Source organism: Pezoporus wallicus, unplaced genomic scaffold (assembly GCF_028554395.1).
Source record: "Pezoporus wallicus isolate ANWC-B61680 ecotype Strahan unplaced genomic scaffold, APGP_CSIRO_Pwel_v1 contig_818, whole genome shotgun sequence".
Classification (NCBI taxonomy): Eukaryota; Metazoa; Chordata; class Aves; order Psittaciformes; family Psittacidae; genus Pezoporus; species Pezoporus wallicus.
Genome location: NW_026636248.1, coordinates 4,199,520 through 4,217,040, shown reverse-complemented (window position 1 = coordinate 4,217,040; position 17,521 = coordinate 4,199,520). Strand labels below are relative to the sequence as shown.

At 41.8% G+C, this 17,521-nt stretch overlaps 1 long non-coding RNA gene across 1 annotated transcript; it reads left to right on the top strand.

Moving 5' to 3' along the window:
- Nucleotides 1–365: 365 nt before the first annotated feature.
- Nucleotides 366–3,641, top strand: LOC130593826 (uncharacterized). The gene is made up of 2 exons (XR_008970887.1): nt 366–573; nt 3,063–3,641. It is a non-coding gene; the product is annotated as an uncharacterized LOC130593826 (long non-coding RNA).
- The last annotated feature ends 13,880 nt before the right edge of the window (nt 3,642–17,521 follow it).

Here is a 17,521-nt window from a genome sequence, read left to right as displayed (position 1 = left end):
ATGATATAAGAGGTATCACAGAGGCCTGGCAGATGGGTTGTATGACTGCTATATTAGAATGAATTGCTTTGGAAGAAAGATGGGGAAACGTAAGGGAAGAGTTGCACTTCATGCCAAGAATACAAATACTTTCTCCAGAGGAGAAGGGATGAGTGGCAAGTTTACTGACTGCTTCTGGGTAATAAAAGATCCAGAAGTCTCTTGGAGGTCAGAAAACTGAGTGGAGAGGTTTTATTAAAAAATATAACACGACAAAACTAATCAAATTGTTGGAGAGTGCTGAGAATATTTAACTGTGTAGGAATGTGGAGAAGGCAGTAAAAGAAGATGTCATTATATTTCTGGCTTTTATTGTTTGGAGGAACTCACAAAGAAGCTGAAGTTCTGAGGAAATTTAAATGAAGAGGATCACCTGAAATAGCTTGAAAACGGTGGTAGTGGAGCACCTGGCCTCCAAGGAAATGAATATGTTAAAGCAATAGAGGGTGACAATAGACTTGAAAAAAAGTAGTCCTAAATAGGCTACTTAGTGGGACTGCTTTGAGAAGATACCTGGCTTCTAGATCAAAGAAAGTAATGAGTATTAACTGATTTGTTTCCCACTTCTTTGCTCCTTTTCAGTTCTAAGCATCTATTTCCCCTCTTACAACACTGGTTCTGTGTACCACTGAATTTGTCTGTCATCTTGAGGTTTTTAGCATTTTCTGTATCCATAAAATACATAAACATCCAGGGTTAAAGAAATAATTTTACAAATTGCCTTAACAAAGGTATTCAATTATCAAGATGGGGATGTGTGTGAAAGGTAAGTCATAATTTCCTTCTACTCATGAACCCAGCCTGATTAATTTATTTTGGTCTACTTAACACTTAGCCTACAAAAGTGATTTCAAAAGATCCTCCAGTCTGTCACTGCCAGTGTGCTCTCCTCTGGGAGTGGAAACATGAGCAGCAGCCAGGTGTGTCCTGGTGTTATCTTAAAAGGCACCTGCAGGCTGCAGTGTTGCCTTGATTATCTGCACACCTCTACAGACGCTCTGCTTAGTTTTGCTCATAATGGTTGTACCCATCACCGGCTGTAGAGACGGGGGAAAGCCAGCAGAAGAGACTAGTCAGATATTTCGGTCACTGTTGTTCAAGTTAATGGGAGGGAAGAATAATGTGGGTGTTTTGTCAGTTCCATGAGTGTTTTTGTTTCTACCATGTGGCTCTATGAGACACAGTGTGTAAGGGATGGTGATGTTCCTGTTGGAAGGTAAACCCATCTTGGCTTAGAAATGGCCTTTTTCTGCAAGCATCAAACTATTCCCTCTGATCAAAAGGTGTTCAGCTTTGTGTTCAAGTAGAATAGATTACTTTTCCTTCCATTTGAAAGCATGTATGTAGTGTCTTAAGACCAGAATGAAGGTCAGATATCTTCTGAAGGCATAGCTTCCACTTTTGTAAGGGTGGATGATGGAAAAGAGATTGTGTTGAATCTGAGCTTCCCAGTCTGTGTAGGAAAAGGTGAGCATGTCTCTTCTTCGATGCCAGTGTGATTTTGCTTGGCTCAGGGCAAAAGTATCACACTTGCTGGGTCAGATTTGGAAGTCATGGCATCAGAAGATGGGGTACCCCCAGTTCCCTATAGAAGCGAGCACCTAGGCAGGTTCTTGGTAAATTCAGTCCCCAGATCTGGTGCAGGCACAAATCAAGGCATGCAGCCCACCTTGCTGTGCCACTGGTCTCTGCTCTGCTGAGTGGGAACCAAAAGGAATTAGTTTGATGATTTGCTGGAGTCCCAGGCTATTCAGTGCTATTATGAATTCTACTATCTAGAAAGCAGTTGAACAAGAAGAAATGATGCTTTACTGAAAGGTGACCCTGTTACAGCTGACCTGATGAATTTGCCAGATAGTGTTTCTATGTTTGGATTGTGTTGTAGAGAAGCATTGTGCAGTCAGTCCTTGGATGAAGCCAGGCTTAGGGTTTACGAAGTACATTGCGCGGACTGTGGGCTGAAGGAGAAATTATGAATCTAGAGAGCTCAAGGATGTTTTATCAGTCTTGAGTGGTGTGACTGTCAGACCTGGGGGTGGAGATCTGAATGTTGCAACAAAGTCAGAAGTCTAGAAAACAAGCAAAATCCTGTGGGAGTCTGCCCAGTGGGGCATCCCTGCTCAGTTGCAAGGAGACTTCCGGTGGGAGCAAAACAAAGCACCTGTATCCTACCAGCCTAATCTAATGGCCCTTGGGTTATTAGAAAAGGCAATTAACAGTTGGACCCTTTCCACATTCATCACAATAGTCAAGAGACTGTAGATTTTTATTGTATTCTGAGGTGAGTTCCTCCCCCCTCCTCCACCCATAAAGTATGTTGACTCTGTTATATTATTGTTAACTACTACAGAGCAGTGCTTCCACAATGAGATACTTTTTTAACCAGGTCTTGCAAATTGATCCCTGCCAAGTCAGTTTGAAGTCTTTGTTTTGCTGCTTTTGCAGGAGTCTTGTGTTTTCCGGTAAATGTTCAGGATAATGCCTTTTTTTTTTGACTATAGTATTTTCCCACTGAGCTGTGTCTTGTCCACAGTCCTTAACATACCTAAAGGAAGGGGTGGGAAAAAAAAAAAAGCAGAGTCCTCACCTGCAAGCATACAAATAAACTGTTTCACTAGGGTGTCCACTTCTATCCAAAGGGCTTCCTGATGGACACGGCTGCGCTTACAGCTGAGAACTTTATTTCCATGCTGCAGATGTCATCTTCCTGTTATGAGTCATGTGTTTTGCATTTTTCTTCACATAAAAAAAATGCATAGGTCTAGATATATCCACCCGAATCTGAACTGCTTGTGATACTGCCTGCAACTCCTGCTAGGCCTGGCTGCATAGGTCAACGTTTCCAGAACTGATATACCTAAGAAGCATTTGAACCCATATTTTGAAATTTGAATTGGTGGCCAGCTTTTTTTTTTTTTTTCTTTGAAAGGATCTAAAGGAGATGTTACCATCACCAAAATCAGTGCCAGCTCCGAGTTCTCAGGTCTGACAGGAACAAATGCCTGTTTTTGTTTCCTCCACAGCTCCACTCCAGTTCCACAAAAATCTGAAAGGAAATTCTGCAACATGGAAAATACTAGATGTCTGACTCAAAGCATGTTGAAATGCAGGCAAATCACTATGATGGGCTTTGGATCAGGTCCTAAGTAAACTAATTCTTGAACTGTCACCTCTGGTCATAATGGCCCTTTATTCTGTCTTTTTAATGGCAAATGATTTTGTTATAAAAAGCCTTATGTAATTTCTGGCATGGTTAGACCTCATATACGAAAGGTGTGTAATCTTAGAAATGCTCTAGCTGGTTTCTTAGGTTGTGTAACAAATAATTATGGAATCTCGCTGAGTCTTGCTTTATTATTATAGAGCTCCAGGCTTTTACCCCCAGTTGCTTTACATGCTTGTTAATATTTAAGCTATCTTGTAGCTTGGGTAATTTGTAATGAGTTTTTTGTTACTGAAGCTAATATTAAACAAAAGTTGTTGGGGGAAAAGCGAAAGGTGTGATGGATGAGTTGTTTTTCTGAAAGTGCTTTTCCTAATTTTAATAGCTTTTGGCTGATTTGCAAATACAAATACGAAATAGAAAGCTCTTCCAAAGCTTTTCTTGTGCGCTTCTCTGGCTAATCAGGAATGCCCAGCACCACTCTTCTCAGCAGATTGGGCAATGGTGGACAAGCAAGTTTGCCAGGAAGAATACTCTTGTATGAAATGTAGATACCTCTTAAAGATGGTGGTTTTGCATACTAAAACTAAAGCTCTAGCCAAAACACTATTAAAACGGAGGAGGTCTTCTGACTACAGAAAGCATCCAGGCCTGTAGAGAGGGCCCAAAGACTTCAGCCACCCTTTGCTATAAAACAAGGTGGAAAAGACAGTTCTTGTTCCTGCTGCTTTTGTCCCATCCTGCTGAACCATTGAATCTTTCTCTGTCTGCACCAATTAAAACCCAAGAATTTTCTAGTTACATCTGTGGTCTCTCTTCAGGATCAGAAAAAACAGAAAAATTTTGTGTAAAATTGGAGTAAGTCTTGAGCTGGGCTGGTGCTTCTGCTTGCACAGGTGGTAGCCAAGGCTTCAAGAATGGTATGTGTAACTACAAATCATCCTGGTATCACGTGGAGGGCTTCAGGCATGACTCGCTAACCTCGCCCTGCTTCCACCAGTTTTCATGGTGGCCTTCAAGGGGAGCTGAGGTCAGTGTGCTGCATGACTACAAAATCCCATATTGCTTACTTAAAGACAAAGGGACAGAGCTACACACCTAATAGTGGTGACATACATAGGTCCAAGCTGACCTGCTAAAGTTGGGATATGTCTGGCTTTTTGATATACAACTCAAATGGTTAAAAACTCGTCATAATAGTTCAGGTAGGCTCTGAAACAACACAACACAGGAGTGAGACTTTAATTTTCTTATGAAAACCAAAGATCCAAAGCTAGTTCCAGTTGAAAAAAACTTGTAGCATCAGGTACAGATAATTTGTTCATGAATACCAATTTATATTTATTTGGATAATACGTGTCCGTGGTATACTCAGCACTCAAATCCTGTACGTAGTTGCAGGCCTCCCACCCTTGTGCATTTGCTGCCACCTCTGTCTGTCACAACAAAGTACAGTAAAGGTGGAAGAGGTTCACAAGTATGATCAAGATGAGGAATGATTCTGAGTCATCTTCAACACGTGACTTGGAAGGCGATATGATACAGGTCTCAAGGTGAGAGAGAAAAGTGCTTAGGGGAAAGGCTGCAAAACTCTCCCAGATGACATTCATTGATCCTGTGGTCTGTTATTGGGTGGCACATGGACAGCGAAATAGCAAGAGATGTTTCTTTGCATGACACAAATCTAACTGGACTTGAATTGAAGAACAAGGCATGGGCTCAAAAAAGTGACAGGACAAAACTGTGAAGGAAAAGTTCTTCAGGGCTATTGAGTACAAGGGTCCTGTTTTGGCTCAGGAATATCCTAAGCACCAAGCAAGTGTAGGAAATACTTTGGAAATACATTTTCCTTCTGTTGAACATGCCCTAAGCTGTAGAGAGTAGGTATGCTGGAGACAGGACCATGGGCTAGGCAGATTCTTACTTTGACATAGAACAGGTAATTTTTTTAAATTTTACATATTTGGGGATTTTGGAACTGAGTGGCTTCCTATGAAAAGATGCCTAACAATTAGCACAACGTAGCTTGGTGTTCTTTATGACATTTTCTATTAATTATGGGTCATTGGAAACAGCTATATAGGTTGGATGTAAACTTGGGCTTTAAGTGAGACGTATTTGAGCTTCACAGGGTGTGTTGGAGTTCATTTGAACAGAGCCAGGGAAGAGGTAATTCTCCTGGCAAGGCATGCTGGAGGTAGTCTGGCAAGCCTGTCTGCCCTGCTTGGGTCTTTCAGCATCCTGTACAGGTACAGGCTGGGAGATGATGTTGCCAGAGCTCCCAGGTTCAAGTGAAATGTATGGGCCCCTGGGGCGATGAACAGTGTAGTATTCTGTGCCACTCTGCAGGTGCATGCTAATGTCCAAAAAGGAGACTCATTCCCTTGCTTTCCCACATCAAAAGGCTGGATTCCTTCCTCTTTGTAGGCTTTGTGGGCTTTTCTCTGATTGCAAAGCATGAAACTGGCTCTGCAAATTCTTTTTCATACACAACCTCTATTCTTACTGGTCCCGTTTATATCAGTGAAACAGTACTTGCAGGTTTAAGATTTTTAATTTTTTTGTAGCTAAGCCCTATGTTCATAGCTCAAATGTGACCAATTTTACCCTATGTTTCTTCTGTCATTATATATCTTTTAACCAAGGCAAAATTATTTCAGTGAATGCAAATATGTATGTATTGGTACAGCCAGGAAAATAGGGTATTCAGCTGTTTTTGTTGTGTAAGGGTAAGTGGTGAGTTGTTAAATAACTGAGACTTCTTAAAATATTGATACGATTGTTTACATCACGTGTGTTGTTAAAAGGAATGAGCCCATTTGCTGATATTTTTGTCAGAGTATATTCATAATAATTAAGGGGCTTTTGTTGTTGTTTTTCTCCTTATTTTGCGGGAAGGTACTACATAAAGCAGGTACAGGAGGAAATACAGCAAATGAAAAGCAGCAGTATGTTTTTTGGTGTTGATCAAGTCTCTGACAAATAAACCAAATAAATGAAAATTGAATAATTACAAATAGGATTTTTTCCTCATAATAGAAAAACTGCTTTTGGCTTTGTCCTCACTCATTATAATTCTATTAATGAAAATATGTAAATACCGTCAAGTTTTTCTGTATATTCAATCTGTAGAACTAAAGGTAAGGAGAGAAAGCCTCACGCAAGTATGGTACCAGTCAAACTTCTTTACTAGCCTGTACCTATAAGCATCTTGTTCAAGTATGTTTTTAACTTGATACGGATGATCAACACTACACGGTTATCACATATCAGTGTAACTTGAATGCTAGTTGTGTTTACATGATAGAAAATGATGACACATCTATGCATTGATGGGCAGAAGGGAACCCCCAGGGCAGTGCATTCAGAGCTGCACACAGTGATAAGAATATTTAAATTGGAGTGTTACAAACCTCTTGACTTGCTGCTAGTGCAGACAGAGGTACAGCAAGGTCTTTGGGAGACAGTCAAAGTTGTTCCCTTCTCCTTTCTCTACCTCCTTCCAGCTGCTGCTGTGGATGTTAGTTGTTCATCCTGAGAGGCAGCAGTGGTTGGCAGGGCTTGGGCAAAGCGTCTGTCTTTGCAGACAACCTGTGGAGCACCTTTGGCTAGAAGAACCATAAATCCATGATTCTTTGGACCTCAAGACTGTCTCCAAAGTCGCAGTCCTTGTATGTGAGGAAGCAACTTTCCTCGACTTTGTTAGAGAATGATTAGTTACTGTTCATGGGTATCTGAATGACTTGTGCCTATTGTGACACTCCCTGAAGAATAAGCATGCATTTTGAAGTCTTCAGGGTTTTTTTTGTGTTATGTCCATCAAGGAAATGGGGCATTGGAAGACCTTGTCTGGTTGTCTTCCAAGACAAGTTGCTCATTGTTTTCACCTCCCACTGGAGTCAAAAGGCTCCTTCTGTTTATGGTAAGGATGGCATTGCACGAGACAAACTTTTCCAGTCTGTCTGGGGCAGAGCCTTGCAGTCTGTGGTATGGGCTGTTAATGTACAAAAGCAAGCATGATTGGCTCTTTAACGTATTCTTTGCTGCATGCTGAAATCCTCAGAAGTGGATGCAGCCTGGTTGTGGTAAGCTTGGCACCCTGAAATCCAGTGGGTCCCTCACAGCTTGCTCTGGTTGTGGCCTTAAGGTTCTTTGCAATAAGTTTAAGATCCAGGTTGCTTTTTACGTAATCAGCATGTTCAGCAGCTTAAGATCTCAAATCTGGTCCTTGTATAGGAGAGTTTAAAGAAATGGGGCAGAGAGATGAAAATGTGTAACAAACTAATGCTGAAACTCATCATTAAAACTCATCAAACTAACAGATGAAAATCAGTTTTATGATTAATTTTTTTTTCCTTTTTGCCACAATGAGCCTATTGCTCAAAACCAAGTTTCATGTTAGTGTTTGAACCTTCTAATTTGAACACTTATTTGGCCTTTTAATAATACAGGGGACAAAAAAAAATACCCCTTCATGAGTCTTGTTGCTCAATTTGGCTGGAGTTTCCCAGCCTATTTATAGAATAGCAATTAAGATTAATGTATAGCTGCTCACATATAGTTCCTGGCTCTGCTAGGTTTTGAGCCACTCCCAACAAGATCTGAATGACTGAGATATTTAGTGTCCATGAGAACTCCTGCTGAAATCAGCTGGAGATATCTGTCATGTAGATACGTGTGTACCTTGAAAGCAAATGTGTCTTATCTTTCTTTTTTGGTATCATCAACTCTTTTTTTTTTTTTTTTCTGTTGTGCAATGAAATTGTGAGGCTGAAGCTAAACAGAACATGCTTCCCAGTCAATATATGGAAATATACTTTCAGTATTTCTCAGTCAGGTCTTGCCACTGAATGGGTAAATTTTCAAATAAATAGAAGGGAACTCATTACATGCATTCATTACTATGGGCCTTTTTCTTGGAAGAGGTGTAAGTCATGCATACAACTCAGATGTCTTATGACTGTTATGAAGTAGTGAAATACAATGATTGGTTTGTGGTATGTTTTACTGGTTGCCAGCTTTTACGGCTTGTGCACATGGACTTGGATGTAACTGTGCTGCACTTCATATAGTGATGGCTGATAGATCTCTGTAGGAGATGCTGCTTGCTGGCCTTGCATCAGAGGAGATGGACGGACAGTGCTTATGAAAGCAACCAACCAAAGTAACTCAAGCAGTGTTCAATCCTGTTTTGCAAGCAATTAAATAAGAATGAATATGAGGATGAGGGTACAGTTTCGTCAGACCTCATCACATTTGTGAGACCTGTAGGCACCAGCATGCTAAGCCAGGCTTCTTGTCCTGGTGAGGAAGAGCAGAACTGTGCCAAAGGGAAGGGTCCCATGTCTTAGATTTTTATCTGAGTTAGACTCAAGTCTGGGTGCATATGACAGCTCAGAAATTGCAAAACCTCATTTCTAAAAGGATACTATAACAGGGTGTGTATGATATCCCAAGGAGCCTGCCTTTTCAATTGCAGCATCCCCTCTATTAGAGAATAGATTCTGGTAAAGTAACAACTGCCTGTGTTCCTGATAAAGGTAACTACCAGAAATACTCCAAATGTAAAATATATGGCTTAGTTTACAGCAAGTTTCTATATATTTTGATACTAAGGTAGCTGAAAAGATTTAATAACTTTAGTTCCCCTATGTACATGCACATCTAGAATCCTATGACTTACATATTTAAAAATCCATTCTTCTCCAGAGGTCCTCTTTCTCACTTGGAATAAACCTCCTGACTTGCACTGAGTCAGGGCCCTGAAACAATATTCCTTTTAATTGCACAAGACTGTTTCCTCCCCGCAATAACTAGTTATTGGATGATGCAGGAATCCTATAGGAAGGAAAAGAGTGTAATCCTGTAATTTAAATAGTGCACTACAATGGTATGTGCACTGAATTAAAAAGGGCTAAAATAATGGTGTATGAACACAATGGTCCTAGGTTTTGAATGGTTAACTCTTAGATACTTTATTGTAGGGATTGTTTCACACTGTCCTGAAAATAAAAAGGCTTATATACTACCTCAGAGTAAGACAGTAAACTGTAACCTCTGTTAATAGCATAAGCACTACCTCCAGAACTCTTTATCCCATCCTCTTCTTTGTTACATCAGCTTAAACAGATAACAGGTTTTTGGCACCATTCCGGTGTTCACAAGCCTGTGTGTGAACTGACTAATTTCTAGCTGCTTCAGCTGTTTCCCAGTTTGAGGAGACATCTCCACCCTGTAGGAAAACCCAACGTAATTCCCCAACATTTAAATCAAACTGTGACAATATATGCCTTTCCCATCTTTTCAAGCTAGTTACAGGATCTTTTGGTCTTGAGGTTTCAGCTGTACAAGGAACAAAAATGTGTCTAGCAATTTTTATTGATGAAAATATTAATTAAAAGTAATTCGGGTAGCCTTACAATCCTTGCTCTGGTTGTTTGTGCTGGAGAGGAAGAAATTATAATAACAAGATGATATCATGTGCTGAGCTTGTCAAGTCAACTGGTCAGATTTGAACCTGTCATCTGTGGTGACAGAAATGATGATGTGCAGAGGAAATTCTCCTTTGCAGCCACTGAGAACGTTGTGGGGTGGAGGATCTTATTCACAGCAAGGGGCAAAACCAATCTCCTTCATACAGAGTAAAGAAATGTGGAGCAATGCCTAGTCCCTGGGAAACAGGAAAATTCAAACCTGAACGTTCCCAGGGAGCTCTGACAACTGTTTTCTTCTGCCACTTTTAGAAGATGCAGGGATTGCACAAAATTCCTTGAGAAGTGGCACTAGAAATCTATGTTTATTTTGCTTCGGCCAAGGTCTCGGCAGTGACTTTGCCACAGGATGGGTGCGATGAGCTGAGTTAGGGGCTCTGACCAGGAAAAATGCAGCTTATGTGCCTTATCTTACAAATTCAGGTTTTGGATAGAGAGGCGCTGTCTGCAAGAGATTTGGAACAAAGCCATCTTAGCAAAAGATGCTAAGACATCAGAAGAGTCTGTGGCAAGTACTGTTGTCTTGTGCTCAATGTTTTGTAGACTAGATTCAAGGGAGAAATTGCTTCTGCTTCCTCAAGGACAGCACTGGATAAGGGCAAGAAAGATAAGGGAGCAGAGAGAGGTGAAAGGGGAAGGCTGTTTCTCTGAACAAGACTTCTGTTGAAATATTATGGTGAAGGGTTTTTTTTGGTGGTGTTTGCTGACAAGGTTGAGTAACTGTAGTTTCTGTACACTGTCGTCATGTGTTAGCCTTGCTGCTTAAAACAGGTATCTTCTTTGTCCTTCTTTAACCTGCTTCTTCTGGAGCTGGGGGGGGGTGGGAAGAACCTGACATGACTCCAGGTATTGTGACACAGAAAGCTGTGCTTTTGCTATGTCTTATGATTAGTCAGAAAGATGCTTCAGAGAAGTTCAGAGAAACCCAGAAATGACTAGGGGGCTTCCTGGACTGACTTATGAGGAAAAAGTGAGAAAGTTGCTGCTGTACATCTGTGCAGTTCTGCTAAGTGATTAATGGGGAATGTGATGATAACATACAACTAATTGAGGCTTGTATATGCCAAAGAGAGGGGAATTACTTTGGTGCTGTTTGATGAGGATGAGTAATGAGCACACCACTGCATTGAAGACGGCTGTGTGAAGTACCCAAGAGCAACAGCAGTTGCTTGATGGTGAAAGAGAATTGCATTAGCTGCTTGGATTGGGAGCATCAAATACTAAACCTCTGTTATTACCTGGCAGTGCAGCATCGCTTCTCTCACAGAGAAAAACATATTTTTGTGGGTTTTTTTCTTCACAGCTTAGGATGTTTTAAACAAGGATAGTAGCTATTATCTTGTTTCATAAGCTATTAAAAATAAACTGGAAGAAACTGTGCTGGAAGGAAACTGAATTGGGCAATTCCACAGGCCTCTTATGTCCATATTGCCATAGATTCTTGTTAAAAATCTAGGGAAAATGATTTCTGTAGTGAGATGCCACAGTTTTCAATCGTAAATGCTGTGGAATGAACTGAAATAAACAATTTGGTGTCTTATGTTTATTTTGAAAGGCCATATGTAACCTCTGAGGTCTTACAGAAAACTCTTTTAAAAATCTTGAAGTAAGATTGACAACTTTTACTTGGAATATTGAAGTTTATCTGGCCATTTGTAACAGCTACTGATAAAAATAGAGGTTAGGAAACTGGACTCTCAGGTTTCTGCTGAAAGTTTAAGATCTCCAAGTCAGGTAACTAAAAATTCTACCAAGATAAAAAGAATTTCACAGAGTAGTCTTGTTTAAGTCTCCTCCGGTCCAGTGAAGTAGCCTGGGATACCTCATGGAGCCACAGAATACTTGTAGTTATGCCCAGTTTGGCTGTGGTGTGATATTCATTAATACTGCTTCTGCATGGTGGACTAAAAATACTTTAATAATAGTAAGGACAACATGAAAAACACTATTTATGTGAAGTGCTATAGCTGGCTGTCACATGTTACTGGAGTAGTAACCGAAATAACAGGAGTTCAAACACAACTAGAGTAAACCCTTTGGACCCTAAACCAGCTAAATTATACTTAATAAAGCATTTATGAACCCTTATGTACTGCTTATAAACATATACTTCATGAATAGCTATTATCAGGAGGAATACACTAATAATAAATAATAAGGAATAAACTACAGTGGAATTTAGAAAAACATGTGTAAACCTATATATTTTTTTTTCTTTTCTCTTGCATCTTTTTCTACTTGATGGTCTTTGGTCTTAGGTCCTGCACACTCTGTTCAAGACATTTTACTGAAGAGTACAGCTGTATTGCTCCATCTTGAATATCCTCTGCTCTGCTATTAAAGAGAGGAAAGAACCCACAGAAGCACTGCTTTTCCCCATAGCAAAGGAGGTTATTAGTATGCCATCCTGCTTGAAAGAACTCTGAAATTTTGAAACAGGCCATAACAAAGAAAACAATACTGTGATGCAAGAGCACAAATATTATGACAGTGTGTTCTCTCAATCCTTCCTCATACACAACCCCTCTGGCTCTGGAAAAGAGGACAAAGGCCTCTTCAGTCCAGACATATAGAGGTAAAACTTCCTGAAGGCAGTAAGCAATGTTTAGCTCCTATGCCAGGCTGGAGACTACGTAAATTACTAGCTTTCTGGTATATAACCTAAATAATGATGTATTAATACAGGCTTGAATGTTTAGAAAGTACGAGGCTCGTTCTAGCTATCTGTCTGATTTTGTGCTGGGGTACTTAGGCTTTGTAGATGTCTTTTCTGGAGCTGGTTTTGAGACTTCAGAGAGTGTCAATGAAGATGAGAGTTTATTCAAGAAGAAAATATTTCCTCTTCAGGTTGTAAACAAAAGATGGAATCCTATTCACGTCTTCATTAAACAGCTACTGTAGTACTCGGCAAAATTGCAACAGAATACAAGCACCCTTGCCAAGATCACAGCTTAGTGCCTTGAATTTGGCTGGAGGTGGATTTCAACTTTGTTTTTATGTCTACTTCAGACTTAAAAGGCAAAAAGCCTGGCACAATACAGGGACTCTCTTGTCTGTTATTAAATGAAACACCTCCCCCAGCTCAATGAAGAATTGTGCAAAATCTGGACTTTGATTAAGAAGCTCTACACTTCCATGTGGGGCTGCAGTTGTTCTTGCTCTTGTATAGGAATTTTCACTGTGGGCTACTTAAGGTATGGTGCAAAAGATGAAGGGCCTATGAATCTGAGTCCTTTATATGTGCTTTTTTTTCTGGGGTGAAATTTATTTTAGTTATAGGGCCTTCTGTGCCTGACACATCCTGTTCCTAAGAATAACCTTTTTGGAAAAAGGTTTGGGGTAAAAAATACCTGGACAAGGTCCCAAGGCAAAATTACATCCATCCTGTTTCAGTCCTCTCAGCGTCTAGTATGAAATTAAGCTGATACCAAGGGCTGCACTTACTTGCTTAGGAGCTTTCACTACAGATCTGTGTTGAATTGTGCTCTTGTAGCTAGAGCTGCTGTGCTGAGATGCCTCTTGAATAAAATAACCAATTTCAGTAGATTTATTCTTGAGTAAGGGCTAGGGATACTTGAAGGGCTACTTATCCCGTCTTACCGATCATAGGGAGTATAAGAACTGAAAGCAACTTTCAGGCTTTATTGGGTCTGGATGGTGAAAAATGGGGTTAATTAATTTAATGGGAAAATAACACAGTCAAAATGCTCCCCTACTGGCATGTCTCCACTTAAGATAAAAGTGTAAAACTCTTTGCCTCCTGTAAAGGATAATAGGCACAGTATTACTTTAGTATCCCGCTGTGTGGAATATATGTAATTTATACAAGCTGTTATCCACAGATCACTTTTGCAAGCTTGTTTCTTCTGTGAGTGCATGTTTAGCAGTTACCAAATGCCTAAACTTCTGCTTAAATCTCTCCTTTGTGTTAATTTTGTCCTAATCCACAAAGGAGGAGTTTATGCAGTTCTGCTACTCAGTAGGTTAAAGAGACTTAAGAAAGTGGCTAGGACTAACATTTTTCAGGTAACTAGTTTTGCCACTATCTAGTATGGAGTTGGGGTAGGATGGGGAGAAGCTTCCCCCAGATGGATGAAAATATTTTGATTGCCAGGTTTGTTTTTTTTTTTTTCATTTTGTTTTGGGGTCTTTTAATTTTTTTTTTTTCCTTCCTCTTTAAATCATGGCAAGACATCCAAAACCTGCAAAAGATGAAACTGTTACAGACAGAAAGTCTCAAACAAAACATATTTATCGGGAAAGCCAAATCTCTTTTCAAAAGTGCAGTTAAAACCAGAACCTAGTCTGATCCAGAATTCATGCATAATTCTACTAGGGCTGGGGTTTCCACCAAGCGCATGAAGAAATTGTGGAGGTGATGGAGCAGCCAGCATAGGATGTTTGCAGAGCCTCACATACTGATGAAGAAACTATTATGCTCCCTGTTCCAGCTGGGCTTTTTGTGCCGCTGACATCATTTTTGCCTGTCCAGTGTGTAAAAATCTCTCAGGTATCCTGAACTGCATCCATTTAACAAACAGATACCCTGGGCGATGTAGACGCTAGGAGGGCTGAAAGAACAGGGAGAAAAAGTATTGGCTTACTGCTGATGTGTCAAATATCAAAAGGAGAAAGGCTTTGACTCTCTTCTGTCATCCTGATTTATTAGACGTTAAGAAAGACAAAGTACCCAGACACGCAAACAGCGCTGTTTTGGGACGGTCTGAGAAATGGTTAATGAGCTTGTTCCACACAAAAATGTAAAGTGTCGGTTCTCTGATTACCTGCTGCTGGAAAGTGTTTGGACAGGTGCTGTGTTTCACCAGCCGTCTGTCTCAGCTGACAGCCCGGATTTATGGCCGTACAACTAGGGCTGGCCTTCCAACCCCCCTCGACTCCTCTGCCGGCTCTGGTCCGAGTCCCGGCCCTCCGCCTCCCAGCCCACTCCGCGGAACTGCCATGCAGCTACCCCAGCCCGGTACCCGGAGCAGGATAAGAGTAGAGACCCAGCTCCCCCTCCTCCCTATTATTTTTCACCCCATATATTCACTTGCATGTAAACAAACTGTCCCAGCTCCCTTGCTCAGAAACTCACGCATGGTCTAAGCAATATCGCAATGGGGCAATTTCCACCCGAAGGTCAACAGTGGGAAATTTGTCCCTTGCCTCCCTTTCAGAGAATGACGCTCAAGCAGAGGGAGGAGAAGACCCGGCCCTTTCTCCAGCCCTGCCATCGACAGGGCTCCGGACAGCGGCGGTGCTCGCTTACCCTCCCACCTCCTCGCCTGGCGGTCAGGGTGCAGCAGGGTCCCCTCAAATACCCATCCCAACCTGCTAGAGAAACCCAAACAAGCACTAGGAAAGGACCGCGAGGACAGAGAGATCACTTACAGATACTGTATAGATCCCTTATACTAGGGTTTGGCCGTAGGTTCAGCAATACATTAAAAAAAATCGAGATTTATAGAAGATAAATTCTTATTAACAAAGGCACGTCTCGAAATCTGTAGGCTGTCTTTATTATTATTATTATTGCTGAGTTATTTTTTAATGAAAAAGTGACTTTTCTACAAGTAAAAAGCCGAATGTCATCTTATTATACACACGTTCAGCCCTGTTCACGTTTACGTACCTCCGATTAAATACACGCTTGTGGCTGTAATAACAAATTCCACTTTCCATCAAGGTGCTTTTAACATACCCTGAAATATGACCATTTACAAAACGACAAACCGAAAAATATTAGCAGTTGCATATTGACGGCTCGTGGACTCCTAGAAAGAAAGACGTTAAAATACAAATTAGAGGAGAGGGTAAATTCTAGAAGGGTAGATTAATATTTGCACAGAACCTTGAAGGCAGAAGGATGTCGAAACAGTGTGTGTGTGCATGCGTGTGTGCACATAAAAACCAATTCCTTCAAGGGCTGGATTACTTCATACATTAGTCACTAATCTCCCGCAATGTTCTGATGAATGTTATGGTCTGAGCTAAACGCACCGTGAAATCTGCTTGAGCTTTATTGAAACAAGTCGGTGTTTTTGCCAGCAGACTCTTCGGTTTGAAGCTTTCTTTTCCCAACAAACCTTCTCTACTCGCCATAGTTTTTGCGAGCAGGATAGAAGGGATTCAATAGCTGAATCCCGCACTGAAGGAAAAGGAGGTGGGGAAGAAAGTCCGAAACAAGAATAAATAGAAAAGAAAGGACAACCAGCGCCCCAAATTCCGCTTGTCACCGTTTGTTTAGGTGATCTGTGCTTACAGAAGACTTGGAGGGGAAAAGAACCCGCCTGTTGCTATCCTTTTCTAATTAAAACAAACAAACGAACAAACAAGCCCCGAGTTATCATTTCGGCGTTTGTTTAAAGCTCTTCGAGCCCGGGGACGCTACTGAATTGTAATTCAGTACCACCGGCAGTTAAAACCCCATCCTTTCCTTTTTCCGACTCAGTCTTCCTGAGGCTTTCCTCATCACTTCTGACAGGACGAATCAGCCTTAACATAACACGTGTGTAAGCTGCTTATGACCAGCAGATATTCGAGAACGTATCATCCTACCGAAGTTCCGCCCACTGTAGGGGCCAGCGCGGCTGCCTCCGCCGGGAGCAGTTGGAGCCCGGTAGTACCAAGGATCTTCCCGAAGCGAGTTTTCTTTGGATCGAGGGGTAACAACAGGATTACATTTTGTGTGCTGTCCCTCGGGGGAAACAAATGAAAAAAAAAAAAAAAAGAAAAGGAAAAGAAAATACTACTAATAATAAACAAGGAAGGCAGATGCTCAGGACTTCCGCAGACTGCCCTAAGTCGGGCTACCTGCCTGCAAATCCGCCTGCCTGAGGCTCGCCAGCCTTTCTCCGGGGCTGAGCACCGGCGGGAGCCCTGATTTGATTCGAGGAATTGCAAAGGACTTCCAAAAAACCTGGCGGCAGCCCAGGAGGAGGAGGACATCTCTCACCTCCCCCAGTCAAACCAAGGTGGGCCCGTTCGTGGCCCAGCTGCCCGCATGAGGAGGATGCAGGACGGATGGGAAGGAGCAGGAGGGCGGCCCGGCTGTCCCGCAGCCCAAGCGCTCCCCGGGAAAGGCGATCGGTAGGCTCCCCTCCCTCCACGGAGGCACAGACACCACGCTCTGCTCCTTATTAATTACCGTCTTTATTTAGGGGGGCAGCCTTTATTCGGGGGAGAGGAGAAAGAAAAAAAAAACGAAGGGGGAAAGAGGGTGAGAAAACCATGTGGCCGAGGGTCAATAAAATGCACACGCACATACATTATATACAAACACAAAAATAAAATATGAAAAACAAAATTTCTCTTTCCAGTAGCGGCGGTCTTGGCCTTAAATGTACAACGCCAACCAGCACAGGAGACAACGCCTGACATTTCCTTGAGCCCTTGCCCCATTCCGCCCCCCAACCCCCCAGAACAATAATTAATTAAAAAAGCTGCACTCTCTTTGTGTTAAAAACACTACTTTTATAAATAACTTAATGTTCTCCCTTCCCACGAAATGCTAGTTGCCGGACAGGAGAAAAGGTTTCTTTTGGCACAGTGATGCATTGCTTTGCAGTACAGTCCTACGGCTCTGCAGCAGCCCCCGGCCCCCTCCCTTTCTCGCCCCGGCAGGAGCCTCCGGCCGTCCCCCCAGACGCACAGCGTACCCCTGCGCGACTGCCCAAGGCTTTGGTGGCAGGAGGTGCAGGGGCAAGGGGGAGGATGGTGAGCAAGTGGTGAGGGAGTGGCCGAAGTCAAGTAGTCTCAACGAACAGTAAGAAGCACTTGAGGCTCATGGCTATGTCCAAACCGACAGCTGTTTTGGGATTTTTTGAAA